Consider the following 7325-nt stretch of genomic DNA (forward strand, 5'->3'; position numbering starts at 1 on the left):
CTTTAAAACGTGACTGATATTGTAATATTTTTAGGTTTTCCCTTTATGTGACCATTAAACCCTAACTCTGTACCAAATTTCAGCTCTCTGAGTTTATGAGAAGTACTAGTTTTATTCTGATGATCATGAGTGAGTGAGTGTCATAAATGCGAAACTTTGCTTTCGCTTAACTTCGGAACTAAATGACCTACAGACTTGAAATTTTGGATTTTAAGTATGTGATTATAGCTTACTGGATGACCAAAATTTCTGCGTTCTGGTCTTATCCAGAGGTTCTCAAATAGGGGCCTGAAAATGCGGCGAAATGGTTCCAGTAAAGGATGGTACGGCAGTGTTTGCTTCGCGCTCGACTTGGCGGGGGCACTGCCGTGCCCCCAGATACATATCGTGTTTCATCAAGTTGAAAATCTTCAGTTAGGATCCCAGAGCTTTGTAGCTTCTTCTTTCTTACCATACTCTTTCGAGGTAAATTAATTTGTTGGTATTTACTTTTCCATACTCTTACTGTACGATGCAACAATAGATCTATTATACAAACACAGATTAAACGTGACCAATTGTTTTGTTTATCGTAAAATGTTATTGTATCACCCATCCGCTGCTGAGCGGATGGGTGATAATAATATTAACCTTCATAAAAATGATCTAAAGACTGGAAGTCAGTGGTCAAACATAGTTAGTGACGTGATTTAATAATTATGATTGCGAACTTGTGTAGAAGTATTATTTGTTTAATAATTGTTCTGGCCAGAGAAGGTAAGCGTGTGATTAGCGTGTAATCCTCATAATATTACTATAATCCTTGAACAACTTCAGTACCGCCAGAGTCTAGTAAGTTGTACATTCACACAACATTTTAGTTATTTTGCGTACCATATTTCAAAACGTAAAATTGAACTAAATTGACCGCAGTTTCACAAAAGTAAATTTAAAGCGTAATATTTTGTTTTGGAATATTCTTTTTTAATGGCACCATCTAGTGTTAGCATTTTTTAACCTTCTCTAAGACGGTGGGTTTCCTTGATTAAAATATTCCTAAATACCTAAATCTTTTATTGGCTTTCGAGGTAGTCGTACGAGCCGGGATTCTGACCCACGGCTTCCGGTTTGGGCTTATAATTTACTTATAGATTACCCACCGATTTAACGTAAAAGGTAAAAAGAGTTATTATTAGGTATTAGTCAGTAGACCTAGACTCAAGAAGAGCAGCTTGTTCGAATATTTGTGTTTTCCGTATCTCAATAGGTACAGTGAGTACCTATGGTAGTTTTGAATGTCCTCTGAGTCAATAGCTCTTCGGTTTACATTTCATAATAAATAGTTATAACTTGATTTTCAGGTGAATCCCTCCAATGTTGGTCATGCTCTTCTATCTATGAGCCGGGCTGTGAGGATCCGTTCAAGCCCAACGATCTTACGGCGGGAGCAGAGTATTTTCTGGTCGATTGCAACCGCGATTATATAATTAATGGAAGTATGATGAACCCACACCTGATGGATCATATATTCGGGCCAGACGCAAAACCTTATTGCAGAAAAACAGTTCGTCAAGGTGAGCTTAATCCTGTTCTCAGTAAGGAATATATCAGAAACCAAACTGGAGTGAGCTTCTTATGTTATTTAGATTAGTCTGTTTCTGGTGTCTTGCTGCCCAGAGGTTGTAGCCAAGCCAACAATAGTTTGTTGATGAAAGCCAAGCGAAAAGTAAAATGTACCTATCGTTATGATTTTGTTGAACAACAACAAGTATTTCACCGTTTCACGCTGTAATAAATAATTTTGGGTGTTGTTATACAAACTTGACTATTTCATAAACTTATGAGCAAGGTAATAGCAGAACAGCTTAAGAAACATCGGTTAACATGACTCGAGAGGACCAATATCAAAGATTGCACGAATATATTTTTAAGGGCATCGCAATATTTTTATAATATATATCACATTACCCCAGATCATGAGTCCATATCTGATAATTGATTCGACATATCCATAATATTATATATCCATAATAGACGTTCTACGCAATATTATATTAAGGACAAAAACAATTTCAGTCTTGTACCTACATAGGTAATATTGTCATTGAAAATGTATGAACATTCCAGATCAGCTTATTACCTAAATGTGTTCCTAAAAATCATGCAATGTCCATTGTAGCTCATAATTATAGATTACATTTAAACCTTCATTTTGGCAATACAATAATCTGTTATATGTGAATATAATCTACAATGTTTTATTTACAGTATATGGGATAACCATAGTTCATCGCGGATGCTCTTTCGGTAACTTTTCTGAGGACTGTTCGAATGGCTACGGCACCTGCGACAGCACAGCCTGCTACGAAGATGGCTGCAACGCGGCCCCAACCCTCAGCCGAATTACCGTGCTGTTTACACCTATTATTACATTATTACTTTTGTGTTAAATGAAAATACTTTCCAATAATACTCAGGTACAAAACAAAACTAAAGAAAGCAAGTACAATCCCTATAGTTATTCCGTTGGTCGATATGACAAATGGGCCAAAGAAGTGACTGATCCTAGGGAAGATGACTTCATAGCTATGCTGATGCCACTTGGCGGAGGAAAGCCCATGATCGGGAACTTTATGAACTAGAACTAGTTTTGTACGAAAAACTTAAATTCGCTGTATTTTTTTTAACTATGGTATCTGAAGCTACATAAATTACTTACTGACCCTTATAAAAGTAAAATGCTCCTAGGAACGTGGGTTAGGGTGGGTCATTATCTGAGAATATGTCTGCGATTTCGTCTAATCCCTACGACTATTTTCATACATTTTGTATGGGTCGCGGCAATTAGACCGCAGACATATTTTTTGAGAATGTCCAGGTAATACGTACTTAGTCATGAAATAGTCATAGTTTGCGATGTATTAAGGATCGGTGAAAACAAGTAGCACCCACCACCCACACAAGTAGTTATTATTGCAATTTAGTCTAGTATGCGTTCTTACTATCGATTTAAACTTCAAAAACGATAAAACTCATGTCTAGTTGGTCACAGAGAAATCTGGGCCCGTAGCCAAATTACATTCGCTCCTTATCGATTCGATCTCTACGTTCGCGAGCGACTGGTCGATAATGTTTATAATAACCTAGCCAAGAGGCAATCTTTTTAGTTTTCGCTCATTCTATGCGCCAAGTCGGTAAAAATTAATTTTTGTCTGTGATTCTCGTTCAAAACCGTCAAGAAACATCATCTGTCAGCTGTCAAGAGTGTCAAGTGAACAGCGAATCTAATTTTGGAGAAAATAATTGTTTTATCGGTAAGCAAATTAAATATGTTGGTATTTGTTTAACTTAGTTTATCACAATTTCGTGATAAAATAACTCTATATAGTGTAATATTTGAAGAGTGCGTTGTTAATTGCATATAATTTTGACCTAAAGTTTAACAATTTCAGACAGCCGTCGTCCCCGCAGCCCCAACCAAGGCGGCGACGCAGCCAGAGCGGGCAAGAGCGGCTCCGCGGGCTCTTCTTCCACGCTGAGAAGTCCTCGCCAAGTTGGCACGTACAGTCAGAGCTGCCGCTGCAATGACGCCTTCATGGCAGTTACCAGTGCTAAGGACGTGCACTGCTGGCTTACTTGACCAGAAGAGACAATACTTGAAGCGTTAGTATTGATTCAAACCGTGAAGTGAAATTGTGGACAGGTTTGCCCGAATCAGTGTAACCTCAGTGAATTCATTTACTTCATAGACTTCAAACATTTTCGAAATTAACAAAAGTCAAGCGGACATTGAATACATAGATGTTATGCATTAGATTTATCTATTAAGATCGCCGAGGACAGGAACACTTGGAAAAGCATGGTACAGTCACCTGCAATAATATGTTACACAACGAAGGCCGCAAAAATATCTGACACGAACTTATTTGTAGAGCCATAAGAGCGTGTCACATATTTTTGCAGCCTTCAAAGAGTAACATATTATTGCTGGTGACTGTACATCGCACAGGAAACTCTTCAAACTAGACACGACCTTCAGCAATGAAGACGCCGACTAAGAAGATGCATTAGATAAGATAAAAGCTGCCTGTGAAACCAAAACTAATAAATCATATTGTTACTTAATATTATTTTTTTATTACCTACCTGTCTTTGATTTTTGTTTACTCAGTAATAGAAATACCTAAGTGAGTGAGGCGTTAAAAATGAATTAAACACATCTTTATTATTTATAGTCAATGGAAATTTGGGAAGGTAATCTCACCCGCTAAGCTACTGGCTGTTCATATTTAACCTTTTGTATGCTCCTGTCAAAAATTTGTAATTTATATATCAATCATAATTGAATAAAATAAAATAAATAAATAAATAAATATTGGGGACATCTTACACAGATCAACCTAGCCCCAAACTAACCAAAGCTTGTACTATGGGTGCTAGGCGACGATACACATACTTATATAGACAAATACAAACTTATATACATAGAAAACACCCATAACTCAGGAACAAATATTAGTGTTCATCACACAAATAAATGCCCTTACTGGGATTCGAACCCAGGACCATCGGCTTAGCAGGCAGGGTCACTACTCACTAGGCCAGACCGGTCGTTTTACAAAGACAACTTTTAAAAATTAATGCATTTTTTAAAGTTGAATATAGGTAAGTACATGGGAGCAGATCTGCTCCTAAGCATACCAAAAGTTAAGGTGGTAACCACCATAAATAAATGACACAATGATTGGGTTAAAAAGTTAATTTATTTTATTGAAAATCTATTAATGAAAGATGCAGCAGGTATTTTTTGCCAGCAGCATGAAATCAGTAGCCAAGCATTCTTTTCTTGTTTGTACATATATTATGTACAGTGTATTAAAATAGTAAAACAACACTCAATATATTTTTGTGGTTGTACATGTGACATAGTTTCTTCCCTTGACCCTGACTTTGGAGCACCATAAAGTATTGGTTCATATGCCAAGGCTGCAATGAATATCCAAGTCACCTGAAACAAAATGAATGCTTAGTTTTTCAACAAACTCTGTAACATTTGGTTATAATACTTATTCTCTACCAGTCAGATGACAAAAAAAAAACTAAATGTTTTGTGTAAGTACATGTTATGATTATTTTTATATAGTGTGTAGGTACAGTCAGCTGCAGAGAAAAGGTACCACCACTACATAGAAGTTTGTATGCAGGGGTGGGACCTTTTCTCTGCAGCTGTATCTGTGCCTGCCAAAAGAAGTCATATACAATGTTTCATAATATGAAAAAGTTTCATTAATATGGTTGATAATGTATATGTATGACAACAGCCCGTCTGGCCTAGTTGGTAGTGACTAGTGACCCTGCCGGTTAAGCTGATAATCCTGAGTTTGAATCCCCGGTAAGGAAATTTGTTTGTGTAATGAGCACAGATATTTTGTACCTGAGTCATGGGTGTTGTCTATGTATTTAAGTATAGTTTGTCAAAGGACTGTCTCATTTCAAACAAAGACAGAGAGAATCATACTAGCTTTGTCATATACCAGTACTAGCACCCAAAAGATAAGTATGAGTATAGTTTTCCTGGTTCTTACTGACTGACAAATTGGTTTGACCATCTATATATAGTTATCTAAGTACCCTAAGTACCCACAACACAAGTCTTCTTGAGCTTACTGTAGAGTCCGACTAGAAATTGTAGAAATTAAAAAGTAGCAACACTGTAGTCTCATCCCTTTCAAATCAATTTAAGAAAATGGGATGACACTACAATATTGCTAGTTGTTAGTGACCTTGCCTATGAAGGTGATGGTTTTGCTTCCCGGGAAGGGCATTTATTTGTGTGAAGAACTTTTGTTCCCGAGTCTTTATCTATATTTGTAAAGCCTTTACCTATATACCTTTGCCTTTACACATTCAATTCACTTTCCTATTGAAAAACAAGTGCTTGCCATTGCGCATATGGGTACCAAATTTAATCTACACCGTTTATCGGTTTATATTTGATGACGTAACAGGAACACATTAGTTATTTTAGCATTAATAACATATTTTATATACTTATTAGTAGGTATAGTAGGGATAAGTTATTGACTCACTCTTACCTTTGTAGGGACATTGTTTCGTGTTGCATTTGTGGGTGCATAATCCATTTTTCCATGACACTGTCACTATAGATAGGTAGATATTCAGCGCCTCGGTCACATTGGATCCTTTGGGTGAAATGCTGCGTACGGCCCACAATCCTTTGATCGTAGCATACATGATAAGATCACTAGCTAAGGGCAGTCCTTTCCTAAGCAGTTTCAAGTTTCAATAGAGGCGATTTTTCAGACGGCGCCTGCGTCTAAGCGACACTTCCGCGTTGTTCGCCGCCCACAATAATGTTGAAGTATGCTTTTTATTACAAATTCTAATTTACAAACACTATTATTCGGTATTTTCTTGTGCTTCGGTAAGTTATCTGCAAGGGGATAGCTCGCGCTACGTATCGACACCTAGGAGGCGATAACGCTTGTCAAAAGTGTCACTTGGCTAGACAATGTATGACAGATGTCGAATCCCGGTAACGAAAGTTTTGCGTTTCGTTACAACATTGCAACTTGGCTAACATTTTTGTATTCGTTCATATTTTTCGACAGACTCATCTACGGTACCTGTCATTCCCATACATTTTTTATCGATTCGTTAGCGATATCTTTTTTCGAAATGCGTTTTGGCTAGGCCCCCTGGTTCTCTTGCGAATTTTTTTTATAGGGACATGTACTCCACATTGTACATACATTAGGCTCTCAGTGTCAATGTACCTACAGTTATAAATGTAAACTGAAATAAATGTCATATAGGAAAATACTAAGAAAAAGTGACCAAGGCCTCCATAAAAACAAATTAAAATATTTTCTAAAAGAAAATGTAAACAATATCATGCCTTTTTAGATTTCGTAGCTAAATTTGAGCTCCACCCCCAGAATAATTTCAAAAAGTTTACATTGAAAATGTTACTAATGAGAAATTTGTTGAAAGTTAGCTTCGTAAGCTTTTTACTCGTAACCTGACTTGGACGGGAAAGTTTGTTTACACAGTTTAGTCGGAAGTGGCTGGGCGGTAGCTTGCGCTTTTTAGATCTCGTTAAACAGAGAATTTTCATCAAAGCTTCATTAGTGGGAATAAGTAAAATTATTGTGTTTTTTTTAGTCCTATTTGGTTTTGGATCTAGAGGGCGAATAGCGATTGTCGCTACTCATCAACAGCGATATCGGAGTGTATAAAATGTAAATAGTACCTACAATGAATAATAAAATAATAGAAACTGTCCTTTTTATCAGCAATGTATCTATTAGGGTGTTTTTCTACGT

General features: G+C 36.8%; 2 long non-coding RNA genes across 2 annotated transcripts; one reads left to right on the forward strand and one right to left on the reverse strand.

Annotated features, from left to right (window-relative positions):
- Positions 1-3645: 3645 nt before the first annotated feature.
- On the forward strand, positions 3646-4104 carry LOC134799335 (uncharacterized). Its single transcript, XR_010145382.1, has 2 exons — positions 3646-3782; positions 4039-4104. It is a non-coding gene; the product is annotated as an uncharacterized LOC134799335 (long non-coding RNA).
- Positions 4105-4723: 619 nt separating this feature from the next.
- LOC134799340 (uncharacterized) lies at positions 4724-6223 on the reverse strand. Its single transcript, XR_010145383.1, has 2 exons — positions 6075-6223; positions 4724-4987 (listed from the first exon to the last, which is right to left on the reverse strand). It is a non-coding gene; the product is annotated as an uncharacterized LOC134799340 (long non-coding RNA).
- Positions 6224-7325: the final 1102 nt, after the last annotated feature.

This window comes from Cydia splendana, chromosome 2 (genome assembly GCF_910591565.1).
Source record: "Cydia splendana chromosome 2, ilCydSple1.2, whole genome shotgun sequence".
Taxonomy (NCBI): Eukaryota; Metazoa; Arthropoda; class Insecta; order Lepidoptera; family Tortricidae; genus Cydia; species Cydia splendana.